This window comes from Miniopterus schreibersii (assembly GCF_964146895.1).
Source record: "Miniopterus schreibersii genome assembly, chromosome: 10".
Lineage (NCBI taxonomy): Eukaryota > Metazoa > Chordata > Mammalia > Chiroptera > Miniopteridae > Miniopterus > Miniopterus schreibersii.
The window spans coordinates 55319394-55333646 of record NC_138110.1 but is presented as its reverse complement, the minus strand read 5'-3'; the positions used below and the strand labels follow the sequence as shown (position 1 = coordinate 55333646).

General features: G+C 44.8%; 1 protein-coding gene and 1 pseudogene across 3 annotated transcripts in view; both read right to left on the bottom strand.

The window, feature by feature from the left end:
• Window positions 1-9035, bottom strand: part of LOC308562320 (N-acetylgalactosaminyltransferase 7-like) — a 90770-nt pseudogene extending 81735 nt beyond the window's left edge. Inside the window, exon 1 of the transcript in view lies at window positions 8675-9035. The product of the transcript in view is annotated as an N-acetylgalactosaminyltransferase 7-like (transcript). The remainder of the gene's footprint in view (window positions 1-8674) is intronic.
• The window catches only part of ZHX3 (zinc fingers and homeoboxes 3), a 115384-nt gene that overhangs the window by 91444 nt on the left and 9687 nt on the right, over window positions 1-14253 (bottom strand). The window contains exon 1 of one of the 2 annotated variants that reach the window (XM_081149737.1): window positions 8675-8952. The exons of the other annotated variant lie outside the window; for it this stretch is intronic. The gene's annotated coding sequence lies outside the window, so the exon portion shown is untranslated. Of the gene's footprint in view, window positions 1-8674; window positions 8953-14253 lie in introns of those variants that run through there. 2 annotated transcript variants of the gene reach the window in all.

Sequence of the window (14253 nt, the reverse complement as noted above, 5' to 3'; positions counted from 1 at the left end):
TCTAGTGAGTCTTTTTCATTGTTGGAAAGGAACTGGAATAACTCAAGCCTTTCCTGAATTCTGCAATTCTATATGGTTTTTCTCCAGTGGACATTGTCACATGTCTTCAAAAATTTGTGTGATAAAATGAAGGATTTTCTACTTTCCTTACATTCATAGGGTTTCTCTCCAATATGAGTTCTCTCACATGTCTGTAAGGACCTAGGGGGTCTGAGTAGGGTTTACCACATTGTTTACATGCAAATGGTTTCTCTCCAGTGAGAATTCTTTCATGATTTTGAGGATCTCTAGGATACCTAATGCTTCACTACATTTTTTAGTTATAGGGTTTCTTTCCATTGTGAATTCTTTCATGTTTTTGAAGATAACTAAACGCTTCACTACATTGTTTACATACATAAGGTTTCTCTCTCCAGTATGAATTATTTTGTATTTAAGGAACTATGATCTCTGTAGGGTTCACAACATGGCTTACATTCACAGGGTTTCTCTCAAGTGTGCCCTTCTGTGTCTTTGCAAGGTGCTATAATATGTGTAGGCTATCCCACATTCTTCAACTCAAAGGGTTTCTGAGCAGTGGGATTTCTTTCATGTGTTTGAAAACTGTAATAACATCTGAAGGCTTTCCCACATTCCTTACATTCATAGGATTTCTCCCCAGTGTGAGTTCTCAGATGTGTTTGTAAGGCACTCTAACACATGTAGGCTTTACTGCATTGTTTCATTCACAGGGTTTCTCTCCTGTGTGAGTTGTGTTAGAAATGTTTGATGATATCCATAGACTTTTCCATATGGTTTACATTAATAGTTTCTCTCCAGTGTGGGTTCTTTCATGTATTTGAAGTGAAGCTGAAGGACTTAAGGTTTTCCCATATTCCTTACATTTAAAGGTTTTCTCTCAATTATGATTTCTTTCATGTTTTCAAAACACTGCAGATAACCGAAAGCTCTCCCACATACATTCCATATATATCGCTTCTCTCCATAATTCTGATACTCATATGGCTTGTGTCCAGTTCGACATCTGATGTGCATATTATGAGATGAATAATGAATAAAGACTTTTCCCCACACACTGTTCCACAGTTTTACTCCAGGAAGAGTTTTCTCGTTCAGAGAGATTTAGAACAAGTCTGATGCTTTCTTCACAATGACTACCCTCTTTCCCACCACACATTCTCTCTATCATATCACTTCATTTCTCCCTGAGTCCTACACAGATCACAATGAAAGAGAAGCTGTGACACAGCCACCTGGGCCATGAAGGGTGGGCAACATGTGATCCTCAGCTGGGTTGGGGAGAGAAGGGAGTAAATGGTTTTTTAATCCAGTATCTTCAGAGACAGAATTGTGTCACATAAGTTAATTTTATGGATAACTGAAGCAATAAAACACGCAGGCTTACAATGGAAAGCTTTCTCAATTGCATTGCTTCCTTTTTAGCCTTTCTGAACTAACCGGACCATACTTTGACCTATTCTTGTTGAACAGGGTAACACGTGATTAATTACTGCATTCACACACCACTGAGGCTAAGGAGACTGTTTCCTCTACAATGAATGTTCCCAAACTGTTATACTTCAAATTATTTTGTATAGCATTACTGCCCCTGTCATTATCAGCTAGCTGTCTCTTCTTGCTTTGGTCAGGGTGCTGGCATCTAATGGAGGGTCCCTTAACTTCATAGCTTTTGATATGAGATAACCTGGAAAGGCAGTCTATTAAGGGTCATAAGCTAAGGCCCATTCCCATGCCTTAAGCTTCAAACCCAGGCAGTCAGCTTCCAGACCCTGTGTTCTTATCCACGACAGCTGCACTTCCCAAACGTGCTTAATTAGAAAGAATTACCAGGTGTGTGTGTGAGGGGGGCAGGGGGGCTTGTAAAATACACAATCTCAGTTCCCTCTCCTGCAAATATAATTCAGTGGGCCTAGAATGGAGCCCTGGGATCTGTGTTTTTAACACACACCCTCAAATGATTTTCATGACCAAATTTAGTCAATACTATATGCCATCAGTGACGCCCACTGGGATCAGGATTCCTTCAGAAGCAAAATAATGCTGAGCCAAAGCCAACTCCTTCTCAAAAGACCTTGTAATCAATAAAGCTTCTAGGTCACTGCTCTGTCACTGCCCTCAGGTGAAACCCCCTAATCTGCTAAGGCCCCTGCAGGCTGGCCATCACACTTCTCCTCATTGCTGGCACTTCATTCACTGAAGGCCTGGCATGCCTTCCTTCTCTCCACCCTAAATGTCCCACCATCCTTCTGAAGGCTTCTCTGACCACATGGATGACTCAAACAACTCTCTAGCCTCTCAGTTCTTACCCTCCTTGACTTCAGTCACCTTCACTGAGTTCATTCACTTCAGCCATCCATGCCAGAGGCAAAACCCGGGAACCTGTCCTGTCCAGAAATTGACTGCTCCAACTCTGAAATCTTCCACTCACATGTCCCTCCCTAACCACATCCTCCAACTCCTCCTTCACTCCAATGCACCCATTCCTTGACTTCATCAACACCTCTGGTCCTTTTTCCTTCCCCATCCAGCATAGACACCTATCATGTTAATCATCTGCTCACCAATACCCTCAGTTCCTCTGCTCTACTGTCCTTCTGCTGCTCATCCACTGCAACCCTAACCCTGGCTCAACCCAACTCTATGACTTCTATACTCCTAAAATCAGGCAGCTGCATGCTACAGTGTCCCAATCAAACCATGGTCTACTACCTCAACAGGGCCCTACACACTGCCTGGAGATCATGGACGTGACCCCAAGGTGACTCTTCCTCTTCCTGACCTCAGTTGTATGTCAAATCTCCTTGTTTTCCCTCTGAACTCTTCCCACTTTTAGCAGAAAACCTCACCCTCTGTTTCCCAGAGATGACGGAAGCCACCAGACTGGCACTTGATAATAAGCTCAGAAAATGCAACTGTGCACAGATATTCCATCATAAGGTGTGTCAAGCCCATTGCATCTGTATTAGGCCCACTGCTTGCTCTGGTATTTGAAGTAAGCTCCCCAGTGATCATCATTACTGAAGTGAGCAGTAATATTGGTGGTAAGTACCTTTCTGGTGCAAAGTATAAAAATAACCAGCCTCTCAAAAATAGCCAGCCTCTCTAAAGATCTCTCTACCCTAAGAATCTATCTTAAGATGGGAAGGAGTTTAAAAAGAAAGCTGTTTTAACTACAAGCATTTAACAAGTTTAAATCCAAACATAAAATTGCTATAGGGCAGTAGAATAATTATAAATCCCAAGCCAAATAGTTAATTCTCTGATACTTTTGATAAATTCAAAACCAGTGTCAGTGAAATAATACTGTTATGATCTTTTTTTTCACTCTTACCCAAATTCTAATTTGTTGACGGGACTACACAAGTCTTTTTCTAGGGGCTTTTTCCCCCTCTCCTTATATTTATAGCTAACATTGATTGTTTTGTGTGTGTGTGTATAATTATGCTCCTCACAATGATCCTATGAGATAAAAACTATTATTTTTCTCTCCTTACACCTGAAAAAACAAACTTAGACATGTTAAGTAATTTGCCCAAGGGCTTACAACTAGAAAGTGGCAAAGTAAAATTAAAACACAGAGCCTTAACATAAAGTAATCTATGTACTTTGGCATAGTGGTTATTATCAGAAACTTCCCAGGAAATGCAAAATCCCAACCCAAGCATTCTTTTTTTTTCTACTCCAATATATGCTTAGGGGGAAAAAACATGAGGAATCATCAAATACTAATATTGTTGCATATTTCTTATTAATTCTTTCCTACATGCATATCAGAAGGCATAATGAGTAAGAGGGACATTTCTACAGTCAGATCATGTAGATTCAAATCTTAGCTCCAAGACTTTGTTTGCTGTGTAACTTTAAAAATTACTTAACTTCTCTAAGCTCAATTTTCTCAACTGAAAATAGAAATAATTCAATAACCATCACCAAATAACCATCACCACCTTAGTTAAGGGTTCTCCCAGATACTTAGAGATATGCATGCACACACTTAGCAATGGACCTGGCACAAAGTAAGTCTCAAAAAAAGTTAGCTGTTATAATATTATTATTATTCAAAACATATCAAGGTCCTACACCTACTGGTTTCTAAGCAGAGCACTGGGTGCCAGGACTGTACCATCAACAGGCCAAGGCTTCCCCTGCCTTCATAGATCTTGCAGTCTACTGGGGGAGTTAGACAATAAGAAAACAAACATATAAATGAAATACCTGGAATTTTGGCTAAGCAGGAAATGCACATGTACTGAGAGAAGGGACAATGGGGATCTACTGTAGAAGGAGTGATCAGGAAAGGCCCCTCTGAAGAGGGACGTTTTAGCTGAGATCAGATGTTTGAGAAGAGTCTATGAGAAGAGTGGGGAGGAGAAAGGAGTATGGGGCAGAGGGAAGGGTCTGTACAGAGGAAGTTGGCATGTTTGGGGAACTGACAGTGCTCCAACCTGACAGAGCATGGCGAGCATGGACAGGAGGTTGGAGAGGGAGACAAAGGCTGACACCTCAGAGAAAGAAGTGTGGATGTGGGCTAAGTGCAGTGGGAAGCCACTAAGCAGGGGGTTAATGTGACCAGGTTTAGATTTTTAGTAGGATCACTCTGTTGAACTGAGGAGAATGGGTTAGAAGAAGGTAAGAGTGGAAGCTAGGAGACCAGATAATAGGTAAGAGCAGTCGCCCTGCTGAGAGAGGATGGTGGGTACATTAGGAGGGTAGAGGGAATGAAGGAATGGTGCTGCTCTGGAGGCTAGGCCAAGAGGCCACACTGATGGATTGAATGTGGGGTGAGGAATCAGGAAGGATCAAAGATGACTTTCAGGTGTCTGGCCTGAACAATGAGTGGACAGTAATGACAATGTGACAGGGAAGGCTGGAGGAGAGGGGAGGAAGGGGTCAGGAATGAGGAATGCCAATGAGGAAGTTTAAGACGAAGACTGAGAGATCAATTTTGGATATGCGTGAACTTTTAGATCATTGTGAGGCAAGCAAGTAGAGATAACAGGAAGGTGGTAGTTGAAAATGCAAGTCTAGAACCAGAGAAAGGTCCAGGTAGGAGGTGTAACTGAGGGAGTCATCTGCATCCAGAGGGTATTCAAGTCCTGGGAATAGATGAGACCATTTAGGGAGAGAATATGATGAGAGAAGGGAGGTAATCAAATGAGAAAAAAGAAGAAATAATAAATCAGGTCGGTAACCTAACACCAAATGTAGTAATGTAGTCCATACAAAAACACACAGAACTGCCCCAAATATGTTTTCAATAAACACCTGTAGAAAAATTAAAAGTAAATTCTTAACATATTCCCTCTAGGCCTTTAAAAGAAGAAAATTTTCATTTGGAATTTTTCCTGCAAGTTCTTGTATATTCAGGGCATAAGAAAAAATTTTTGAAGTTCTCTGTTTGGATTGTATTCAGAAGGCTCCTTTTCCTTAAAAGCAAAAGCAAGGATTTTTTCAAATGCTCACTTCTTGAAATTCAAGGCTTTAAAAAGGTGACTCTCACACTATGTCCTCTCTGTAAACATTCTACCTTAAGATACAATTTCTCCCATCCTTATAATGAAATTCAATTATATGTTTTATTACCGATGTCATTTCATCCTGAAAGATGAAACTGGTCCTTTCAAATACTTCAAGAGTCATATGAGAGATGTAAGATGCTTAAGAGATCAAGGATTTGTTTTAAAATGTTAAAAAACAAAAACTAAAAAACTTAAGTATACCTGCTAGGCCATCCAAAAACTGATAAGCAAGGAGCTGAAAGGACAGAATTGCCAGGAAAGATATGTAAACACAACAGCTACTCCTCAAATGAAAACACATTAAAGCTGTAATTATATCGCTGGGTATCTCTTTGGCCCAAAAAACTCACTATTGCTCTTAAGGCTTAGACTATCACTAAGAATTACCAAACTGAAATCACAGCTGTAAACATAACTGGGATACTTTATATGTTTCAGAGATTTCCAATGTGACACAGGGATGACGCATAAGAAGGAAAGTGAATGACATTTGCCAAAAATGTTCCTTCCCTCAATTGTGAAATTAAATCAAGATTGTAATTCTTTTTACAATCATAAGACTCATTTTGTAAAATTCTTTTTTTCAGATATGTAAAGAAGAGAACTAGCCTGACTTCTAAGGGATTGTTATCCCATTTCATGATATAGCCATGTAAAAGCCTAGGAGCTACCAGGAAGGTCACATGAATTGATGGATCATGAGCGTTCATTCACTCATTCCTTCATTCAACAAATATTGACTAAGCACCCATAATGTGTCAGGACTGAGACCTGAGGTTACATCAGTGATAAAGTATCACATTCAGCAGTTAAGGGGGGGTGGGGAGTGGAGACAATAAAGCAACTAATAAATACACATGTATATGCCAAGTGGTGTTAAGTGTTATGATGACAAGTGAGGTGGGTTGAGGAGAACTGGGAAATGGGCTGCATTTTACACACAATGGTGAGGGAAAGCCTGATGGTTATATCGGAGCAGAGACCTGAGGCCAGAACCATGACATCCAGGGAAGAGAGTTCTAGATAGAGAGAACAGCAAGTGCAAAGGCATTGAGGCTAGCATATACTTGAAGTTTTTAAGGCACAGCAAAGAGATCCATCCAGCTGAAAGTGAGGACAGGGAGGTAGCCAGGCAAGAACTTCAGATTTTACTTTAAAATGAGAAGCTATCAGAGTATTCTAAGCAGAGGTTCTAACTTTTTAGAAAGATCACAAAGGGAACACAAGTTCTTACTCATTAAAAACAAAACAAATAGATACCTCTCATAATCTATAAGTTTAAAAACATACAATAAAACAATCTTATAGTATGGTAGCATTTTTGTAAAAAAAAAAATACTTACACATGGGAACAAAAAACTAAAAAGATAAATACCAAATTGTGATTTACTATGGTTTGTGGGATTGAGATTTTTTTTCTTAGGCTTTTGTTTTTCTAGTTTTCTGCCTTAAACATGAATTACTTTTGTAAATTTTAAATGTTATCTTAAGGGGAAAAAAACCTCCCACTATGACATTGCCTTAGTCTGAAATCTTAATTATGGAAAAAAAACCCAAAAAAACAAAACACAGGGAACATTTTCCCCAAAAATTACCCGACTTTCCATGCAATGTTTGCCTGTTATGAAGCACTGCACAAATCAAGCTCTGCTCAATGTATCAAGGTCACAAAACCAACTTGGTTAATATGTTTATCATTACATAGTAGCTCTGTCCTCTAAAGCAATTTTGATTACCATCTTTCCACCGCAGCAATAGAAGGCCCTGTTCATTAATGTCCTAAGACTCTTTGATACTACTTTTCTGCTTCTGGATTTTTCCACTGTATGTCTCTCAGAAACAAATTAAGCCAGAATAAGTTGTTCCAGCTAATGAAGGGCGCTTTTGGTTCTTTCCCTGTGATTGAGAATTATCGAGCAAAATAAACCAAATTGTTTTAGGACACATTTTCTCTTAGTTTTGAAATATTGCAATACTAAGTTACTACAAATAAAGAACATCAAAATAACAATATACAAGAACTTGTATAAATGGAACTTGTATAAATGGTTCCTGTATAAACTACAGGAACCATTTTTTTAAATCGAGGATATGTAGATGCCTCATGAATAAATTACTATATGTTCACATAACAGATAAAAACAGAAAGGAGTATATGCCCTCCCTATGCCTCTACCCCCCCCCCCCCCCCGCATCACTTAACAGTTTTTCCTGGGGTACAAGCTCAGGGCAATCATTGCTAAGAAATGCAAACCACTCAACTCAAAATGACTCAAGCTCTCAAACACTCTGCACCTGAGCGCCACATCCCACCCACTCCTCAATCACTTTCAACAGGCTTCCCTAAATGAAAATTCCAAACCCGGAAGGTTTTACTAGCCCCCAACTCCGCTCACTCGCCACCCGCGGCATCCGGGAACCCGGCGCCGGGTTTTTCTGTTTTCTCATGGCCAAACAAGGGTTCCAGGATTCACGATCCTACTGTACCCCAATGGGTCGAGTCCGGGTTCAGCTGCCTCCCCGGTCGAGCTGGAGCTCTTTAGACCAGAGCCAGGGGCTGGGCCATCCCCGCAGGACAAACGGACGGGCGGGAGTTGGAGCAAGTGGCTCTGGCCTCCCAGCATCTCCGCCTCACGTCAGTCAGGCCGTCCCCCGCGCTACCCTCCCTGCTCTAGGGCGCACACGCAGTGCCCACCCGGCGCACCCTCGGACACGCACCCTCACACGATCGGGCGGGCATCTGCAGACCCCCACTTCCCCTCCACAACCCCCTTGTTCCTTTCGCAGCTGTCTGGCCGACCGGAGCTACGCTGACCCCTAGGACCTATGGCACCCCACGCCCCCAGGACGCCCGAGATTCGAGCCGCGGGAGGGGGTGATGACAGATGGGTGAAGGGCGGAGCTTCGGGGGGAAGGGGAGGAGCCTCCCAGCATGGGGGTGCTGGCGGCTGACAGAGAGACCCGGGGCAGCAGGCGGGAGGGGTTGGCGGACACTGAGGGCAGGGCTGGGGGTCAGGCGTGGCGGGAAGGAGCTCGCGCAGACACAGGGTGCTGACAGGCAGAGAGACACACAGACACGGGAGCTGACAGTCGCGGGGGGCACACGGGGCCGGCGGGCCGCGGCAGGCGCTCACCTGGCAACTGCGGCGGCGGCGGAGCCCGCGGCCGGGCCGCTCTCGCCGCGCTCCGGGCCTCCCTCCTGGCGGTCTGCCGGCCGGCGCAGTCCCTGCTGAAGCGGCGGCGGCGGCGGCGACGCCGGAGCCGCGGACTGCTGAGCGGCGGGGACGCAGCTGCACCAACCGACTCCCAGCCGCTCGGCTCGGCTCCGCTCGGCCGTGCTCGGCTCCGCTCGACTCCGCTCGGCCCCGCTCGGCTCGGCTGGGGGCGTGGCCCGAGGCCCCCCGCCCAAGTCGCCTCTGGCTCTCGGTGGGCGGGGCCTCCTTGCGAGCGCGAGCCCCCTGACGTCGCCGAGAGCGGACCTTGCCCCGGGCGCATGCGCGGGCTTAGGTCTCTCTTTTGCCCCGTGTGGGACCTAGGGCGGTGGTGAAGACGGGGACAGGGACGGATGCTGCGGCCCCAGAGGTTCCCGGCTTTTGTACTCCATATCCTGGCCTTTCTGGGGGGCCAGCTAAGGAAGGCCACACCAGGCTACACTTTGAAAAGGATGTGGGCAGGGCAAGGGCCCGAGGCCGTCCCCTCCCCCTCCCCCCGTCCAGTGTTTCCCAACATGCGTCACCTGGCGAGGCAGTCTGTCTTTTATCCCACCAGCAAACACGTCACTGCAGTTTTGAAACTCTTCTGTTTCCTAAACAGAACAACAACTTCTGCTAACTGCTTCCCTAACATTAAGTCTTCGGGTACTTGAGAACTTGAAAGCTTCAGTTAGCCCCCTCAGGTACAAACAAGAACGCTGTCCTTTCTTCAGGGCTTCTGTTGTGTACCCTGGAACACCCGGGGTGGGAACGGCTCCTTTGCTGAGTTTCCGTCACACGCTCCAGGCACCAATTTCTTTATGGAGCCCAAGTCTATAGCAAATATGCTCAGAAAGTGGTCCCCACCTTTAGGATCTAGTGATTAATAAACCGCAAGAGCTCCGCAGTCCGACTCACGGGGCTGGAATCCCAGGTCTGCCTTATAGCAGCAGATGGACAGTTGGCTGAGTGACTTCGGACGTGCTACTTAATCGCTCGTCCGCAAAAGAGCTGTGAAAACATTAGTAACGAGGCCAATAGGAATGATTGAAAGGATTAAGTGACAGCACACGTGCAATTTTCTGCACAGTGCCTGCTGTTGAATAAATAAGGCTAACTTCAGGTTACTTACAACCTTCAGAGTGTGAACACCAGTGAATGAATATACGCGCGCGCGCACGCTAAGCAATATGCCAACCTTGGCATGTGCAAAGCCAAACTGAAAATTGCCCCCGACTTGCTCCTTTCAGCCTTCCCCAGCTCGGCTACCGTCAGTCCCGTCCTCCTGGTGGCGCAGGGCAGACCCCGGAGCCGCCCTCGCCTCCCCCCAGCGCGCCCCACGCGCAATCTAGCGGCAGCGTCCGCCCTGCGGGCTGCTCTCCAGGGCCCGCCCGCGAGCCCGCGAGCCCGCGAGCCCGCTGGCCTCGGCGGCATGTGCTGCAGTGCCCCGCACTCCCGCTCTCACAGCGCCTGCTCTTCAGCGGCCGGAGGGATTCTGGCAAAACTTAACGTCAAAACATGGTTCTCCTCTAAAGCCCTCAACGGCTTCCCATCGCACTCAGAGCAAAAACCAAAGTATTTTTTTTTTCTTCAAGGGCCTTCAAGATTGTGTGTGGCTGCACCCCTCCCCTCCCCACCACTTTAACTGCATCTCCTTCCACTGCACCCCCTTGCTCCGTTCCAGCCCCACGAGGCCCCTTCCTGCTCCTGGAACCTTTGCCCTTGGTGTTTCTCCCCTCCCCGCCTCCACGATATCGAAAAGCCATGTGTCCTTACTCCACATATGTATGCGACAGTCTCCTCCCCAGCCGGGCCTGTGTGGCTCAGTTGGTTGAGCACTGACCCGTGCACCGAGAGGTCACCGGTTGGGTTGCCAGTCAAAGCACATGCCGGGCTTCCCACTCAATCCCCAGTAGGGGGCGTGCAGGAGACACCGTCCATGTTTCTCTCTCTCCCTCTCCCCTCCTCTCTGAGATCAATAAAAATATGTACATATATATTTTAAAAGTCAACGCCTCAGACCATTCTACTAAAATATGAAGTCCCAACCCCCCATCACTCTCTCTCTCTTCTCACCCTGCTTTATTTTTCCTCATAGCCTTTATGACCTGAATATCATCCGTAATGTCCCAAGGGCATGAACTTGATACTCTAGCATCCGGAACATGGCCTGACATGCTCAAGTACTCAATAAATATTTGTTGAATGAAAGTGTATATTGGAATGGGTTGTTCTGATGGACTCCACTTACTCAACAAACTTCTCTGAGCATGTATCCTGATCTAGGCCCTGTGGCAACCAGAGATAAGGAAGGCACTGTCCTGACCACCGAGGAACTCCGTATTTCGGAGGAGACAGACATGTAAAGAAGTACTTCTGGAAGAAAGTATATAGCACTAAATGGATATGCCGACTGCTTTGGGAAGTAGAGAGAAGGACCTAATTAATACCCTATGAGAGCGCGTGGAAAGGCTTCCCAGAGGAGGTGACATTGGGCTGGGTCTAAAGAGATGAGAAGGAGACTCCAGGCGGAGGAAACACTATGCACTTAACACCAGTGTTGGGAGGTTTGTCACAAATCCAGTTTACCCAAGGAGACAAATTATTTTTCTTTAAAAAAAACAAAACTTAAGAAGATTCTAGGTGGTCCCTATAATGTCACCTGCACTCACTCACATTCTGATGAGCTTTCTCAAGTGCCAAAGAAACTCCCAGAAGTATGGTTGATGCAATAGAGTTACAACCTGAGCTCGATTTGATTGGAGTGAGCTGCACCTGTGACTTTTTTAGGTCAGGGTCCAGAGGCAAAGCGCATGTGTCAGTCAGGAGTTTGCTGGCTGCAAATACCTGTTACCCATCAGGCCAACTTAAGGAAAATAACAGGTGAACTTGAAGCTTTTGGAGGCGAGAAGAGGAGGGTTCTCTCAGACCAAGGGCAAGAACCCAGCTGAACTTCTGGATGAACTGGAAGCAGAGCAAGGGTTACCAGCAGGGCCCTCTCTCTCTGCAAACTTGTTTTCTCTGCTTCCAGATGATAAAATGGGACATAGGTCTGCCAGCCACTCCCAAGTACTTGACAATTTCAACTATCCAGAAAGAGACTAAAATTCCTTAATCATTCAAATTTCCAAATCCCAGAGAAGAGGCTCTCGTTGACCCAACTTGAGTCAGGTGCCCTCCTCCCCCAGAACAATCATGGCCAGCTTCCAGGTGATGTAGTTCACCAGGAACTCACCAGGATCAAGACCACAAAAGAGGGAATTGTTTTGAGTTGAGGAGATATCTTAATAGGAGTCCCTCATAGGACCATTAATTTCACTTAATGGGAAAACATCTGGGAGACATTTGATTGTGGCACAGGAGATGATTATTGAGTTTCTGATTTCTGCTTAGTTGCGAGGCCTCTTTTTTAGGCAGCAATCAAAACAGTAAGTTGTTCTTTTCCCAACAAAACGTGGACAGATACTGGGGTGGTCTCCATAAGCCCCCTGTAGTGGGTATGCTGCTGACCTCCTGTGGTAGTTGACATTAATGCCAGCCACCAAAGATTTGGGGTTTGCTTCCCAGACACATGATAGGATTGTACTTCTTTACATCTTGGAGTCAGGAATGGCCATGTCAGTTGCTTTTATTGTGGTCAATAAAGTATGAGAAATATGTCACTCCTGGATCCAAATTTTAAGAGCTAGTAGGCTATTTTTTGTTTTCTTTTCCCCTCAGTTACAGCAACAGACAATACTTGAGATAGTTATAGCTCCATCAGTCTGGGTCCTGGACTGAGAAAACATGGAATAATGTCCCTAGATGACCCACAGTGAACATGTAGTATAAGCAAGAAATAAACCTCTGCTTTTATAAAAACAAGATTGGTGCCTGTTTGTTACCATGGGGAAAACCAGCCTATCCTGAGAGATGCATCTTCCTAACATCCAGTCGATTTCACTCTCATTGTACAGTGGTAAGACAATCTGATTGGGATGGGCCCCCCTCTCCCATAAGTGGGTGTGGCCCCTGACTGTTCTAAGCCAGTTGAAGTAATCTCATGCACCTTGTATTGACTGCTTCACTGACAGCCCCATTACCCTGCCCTGCAACTATCAGTACCCAATATTCACCTCATCACAATTACATAAAACTCGCACTGTCTCCCTGGATGTCAGCGAGGAACCATTTGTTGCTGGCAGCTATTTTGTGACCATGAGGAGAGCCAGACTAAAGATAAAGCCAACGCATGGAATAGGGACAGGCAGAAAGAACTGAAGAGAAACAGAGTTGGAGTGCTGATCAAGGCCTACCTGAATCCATCTACCCAATAAAATTAATAAGTCAATAAATTCCCTTTCTTGTTTATTCTAATTTGACTTGGATTCTCTATTATACTTGAAACCAAAAGCATTCCAGCTATGACTGTTCACTGCATAGTTTTGAGTAGTAGCCACGGCTATAGACTCACAGGTGGGAGCGAGCCTGAGCAATGAACAATTGCAGGAAGTGAAGCTGAAAATTCTTCTTGATTTGTATGCCAGTTCCTTGTCAAGAAAGAATATCACAGTGCAGGCAGAGCACAGAGAAGGATCAGGCTGAGGCCTGATGTCAGAGGCTGTCTTCTGCCAGGTTTCACAGCTGGGGTTCTGCTGCTTCCACGCTCAAGGCACTGTCTGCCCCACCCACCACTCTCCTATAAATATGTACTGTGCACTTACCATGTATCTGGCCCTCTGTTAGGTTCTGTAGGTTCTGGATATGCAACAGTGACTAAACCAGAGACTTTCATGGAGCTTACAGTCTAATAAGTAAGGCAGACATCGGTCAAGTAATCAACAAAATAATCTTACATGGTGCCGGGTACCATGAGATCCAGGAAAAACAAAACAAAACAAAACCAAAACTTGGAGAATTCAATGCCTGCAAGCCTGCATTACAAGATTTTCAAGTCCAAGAAAAACAATTATAGGTGGAAACACAAAACTACAGGACAAAATGAAGACCGCAGAAAACAGTGTGTATGTGGGTAAATAGGAAAACTACTTTAAATTTAAAATAAATTACTATTTGAAGCAGTAACAACAAAGCATTTTGAGATCTGTAAAATATATGACAGATATATCAGGGAAGGTAGGATCAGTGAAGAAAATTACACTGTTATGAGGTTCTTACATTGTTGGGAAAATTGTAAAGTACAAATTCAAGTTATACTGCAATAAGTTAAGGGTGTATATCATAATCTCTAAAGTAAGCACTAAAAAATATATAAATGCTTTATCTAAAATTCCAATGATGAAGAAATTGAAAGCAAGGTTTCTTTTTTAAAAATCATGTCTTTATTGATTTCAGAAAGAGGAAGTGGGAGGGAGAGAGACAGAAACATCCATGATGAGAGAGTCGTTGATCAGCTGCCTTCTGCACGCCCCGCAACCTGGGGATGTGCCCTAACTGGGAATCGAACCACAGTCTCCTGGATCATAGGTCGATGCTCAACCGTTGAGCCATGCTGTCTGGGTAAAAGCAGGGTTTCAAACAAA